The sequence below is a fragment of the Oratosquilla oratoria genome, unplaced genomic scaffold (assembly GCF_046742065.1).
Source record: "Oratosquilla oratoria isolate Oo_2021 unplaced genomic scaffold, ASM4674206v1 SCAFFOLD139, whole genome shotgun sequence".
Taxonomy (NCBI): domain Eukaryota; kingdom Metazoa; phylum Arthropoda; class Malacostraca; order Stomatopoda; family Squillidae; genus Oratosquilla; species Oratosquilla oratoria.
The window spans coordinates 353575-357560 of record NW_027467495.1 but is presented as its reverse complement, the minus strand read 5'-3'; positions in this window follow the sequence as shown (position 1 = coordinate 357560).

Genomic DNA, 3986 nt, shown 5'->3' with positions numbered 1-3986 from the left:
TAAAGACAAATATTGATATACTCTCTCTCTTCGGTGGTGGTCGGGCCACTTGCTGATCCCTCACCGCTAGCACCAGATACCTCCTGACTCTACGGTCCTGTGCCACTGTCATCCAATCCCGGACATCTGGTCCAGCCCTTTCCAGGTCCTCCCTCACGTTGTCCATCCATCTTCTGCGTGGTCTTCCTTGGAAACGTCTTCCTCCTACCATGCTATCCATCATCACTCTCATTGGTATTCTTTCTTGCTCCATTCTTCCAATGTGGCCGGCATATTGCAGTCGCCTTGACTTTATGATATTCATGATATCTATTTGGCCTGATGTTTCCCTTAGCTCTTCATTATGCCGCCTTCTCCATTCTTGGCCTAGTTCGTCGAATACTGGGCCCAAAATTTTCCTTTGTACACTGTTCTCAAATATGAAAAGACTTTTTGCCATTTTCTTAGTCAGGCTCTAGACTTCGCATCCATATGATAGAATGGGTTTTATTATTGTATCATATATTCTTAATTTGGTCTTTGTTGATATACTCCTTCTTCCCAGTGTATTTTGGAGGCTGTAATAACATCGGTTGGCTGAAGCAATTCTTGATTTTATTTCAGTGTCCATCAGGTTTTCGTCTGTTACGATTGATCCAAGATACTTAAAGTTTCTGCATACTTCATATCTCACACCATTGATGTCAATATGTTCTTCTCTGTTATTGTTTTTGGTTAGATGCATTAACTCTGTCTTCTTAGTATTCACCAGCAGTCCTACTCTGTTCGCAGTCTCTTGGAAATCTCCAAACATATCTTTTATTCCATCTATGGTCCCATCTATTAAGTCGACGTCGTCGGCATACGCCAACATATTCACTCTCCCAGACTCGAACTCTACTCCAACATTCTCCCTTTCCACTGCTCTTACTACTCTTTCTAGTAGTAGGTTGAACAGTAGTGGGGATAGAACGCACCCCTGTCTCAAACCACTCTTTATTTTAAAACTTTTCGTCTTCTTGTTGCCAACCCTCACCTGTGCTTCTGTGCCATCATACGTTGCCTTCACTAAGTTTACAATTTTTATTGGTACTCCAATTTCTCTGAGGATTTTCCACATGGATGATCTGTGTACACTGTCATATGCTTGTTTGAAGTCTACAAACATATGCCAGTGATTTATATTAAACTCCCAGCTCTTCTCCAGTATCTGTCTGATCGTAAACAGGTGGTCTGTTGTTGATCTCCCCTTTCTAAAGCCACATTGATATTCGCCTAATGTTTCATTTGCATAGGGGGTCAGTCTCCTATAAAGTATTTTTGCAAAAATTTTGTATACACAGGATAGTAGTGTGATGCCTCTGTAATTTCCACGTACCCTTTTGTCTCCTTTCTTCAGTATTGGTATAATAATTCCTTTCTTCCAATTTCTGGGTACCTTTTCCTCTCTCCATATTCTTAAAATAAGTCGGTATATTTCATTCTTCAAGTACTTTCTCCTGCCTTAAGAAGTTCTCCCACTACTCCATCTTCCCCAGGTGCTTTATTATTCTTTAGTTCCTTTATGGCCGTTCCTACTTCGTTAATTGTTGGTTCCCTTACTTACTTCTTCCTCATTGATATTATTATCATTTGCTTCCTCATATGGTGTATCTGGTTCTGGCCTATTCAAAAGTTCTTTGAAGAAATTCTTCCAACAGCTCAAGATTTCTTCTTCTCTGGTTGCTATGACTCTGTAGTGAGGTGACGCATCCCACGACCCGTCACACACTGAACAAAGAATCTTCGGAGCTAGCCTTTCCAAGTTCCTATAGTTGGCAAGCGTAGTTCGCAAGGGTGTCCCTGCCAGCCAGCGGTCAGCCAATCAGGAACTTGGAAAGCTCCTCACGTTCCCGCCAGCCTCCTTTAAAAGGTCGGCGTTTCGCCGAGATGGGCAGAACAGTGACTACCAGCGCACACAACAACATCTCTTCGTCCAGTCTTCTAGTCGTCCCATCGAGCCTCGCCGTCATCATCTGCTACCGCCTCGCTGACGTTAGGCTCCACGTCCAGCTACAAACATTAGCTCCACTAAGCTGTGGCCTTAGTCCGAGCTTCACCTATATTTCTCATGTGACACTTCTAGTGTCGCACCTTGTGGCTATTTACCAAAAGAAAGAGATTAGATATTTTGTGTTGATTTTCATTTGTCCTGCCGTTGTTCCGAACCAAATACTACTACAAAGCGGTGACCCCGGTGAAGGACAACCAGGATTATGGAAAGCACATAAGTGAAACTTCCCAGTTTCTCCCGTGACTTGGAGAGCTGGCTAGTTCACACAGAGGCCTATTTAGCCACTCAAGGTAACGTGCCGGACCTCCAAGCCTTCGGCGCATGTATACGCCTCATATACATGACGAGTAGTATCGCCCAGTCATATAACCCACTCACTCCCTCACACACTCACCAAACACCAGCCGGCCAACAATGAGGCGCCCGCCAGACATCCTGTTCATTTCGCTGACTACAGCAGTTCCTGCCGCGCCACCAGGCGACATGAACATATGAACACACGCGATCACACAAATAACCACACAGTAATAAACACATTATTACGTATACTGACGAACCTCCCCTGGATATATATTATAGTCTGGCTGTCAGACTAAATTATAAAATATTTATGTAAAATATAATAAGAAGTGACGAACTAAATCTCGCTCGCATAAACTCTTAAGTTTATACGAGCGTGGCACCTCATAAACTAGTTTCCGGCCTTCTTAAGGGAATGCACAGAACTCGGAGAGGAGTCGGTCCGATGATACGTACCAAGAAATAATCATGTGCAATTGTAATATAGAACTAGGAGGTGATTGACTTAGTGTAGAACCATAGAAGAAATTGTGAACCAATAAACCAAATCGATTACAGTGAATATTCTTTATGAACCGCCTTATGAAAGGGATACACGCGTACATCGCCGCTCTACCAACGGACGTCATCGCCCTTGTCCGTAACGTCGTCTCCTCTCCTCCGCAAGAAGGCAAGTGTTCCGCCCTCAAGACTGCATTACGGAAGCTTTACACCAAGCCCGACGACCAGCTCTACCGAGATATCCAGCATAGTGAACTCGGCGACACCAACTCCAAACGAACTCCTCTTCAACGCCCATACGATGGCCCCTTCCGAGTCCTCACCAGATCAACAAAACACTTCGTGATCCACCGAGATGCCAAACTGGATCGTGTCTCCATCGACAGGTTCAAGCCGGCCCACCTCCCCACCACTCCCCCTACCAAACCTCCAGGGCCACTACAATACCTCTTACAACATGGTCCTAACCCCATCCTCACCACCGAACCAAGTCATTCCCCACCTCCCGAAAAACTCTCCCCTCCCGCCCCTAACTCCCCACCACCACAGCACCTGCAGCAGTCCCCCCAAACTCACACAGATCACGCGTACGCGACGGCGAACCCTTATCCTTCTCCTATCCCACAACCACACCCATCTACAACTGTTCCCGGAACCCCCCAAGATCCTCCCCACCCCACGCCCCCGCTCTACCATGCAAAGCAACAATTCTCACCCAACCTTATGTCTCCACAGCTCCATACTCAACCGACCTCCCATCGCCAGGCCTCCAACCTCGACAACACCACCCTGCACTCGAGCCCCCCTCCATCAAGGCCCTCCTCGCCAGACATGCCACCTGACGGCATGACCACTTGTTCGGGGCGATTGATCCGAAGGCCAGACCGGTTCAACTACGTCGCGCGCGTCGCTCCCTATCCTCCCCGACACCCGCTTTCGAAGAGCGGGGGGAGTGGTGTGGTGACGTGATGCATCCTACGACCCGTCACACACTGATGAAAGAAATCTTCGGAACTAGCCTTTCCAAGTTCCCATAGTTGGCAAGCGTAGTTCGCAAGGGTGTCCTTGCCAGCCAGCGGTCAGCCAATCAGGAACTTTGAAAGCTCCTCACATTCCTGCCAGCCTCCTGTAAAAGGTCGGCGTTTCGCCGAGA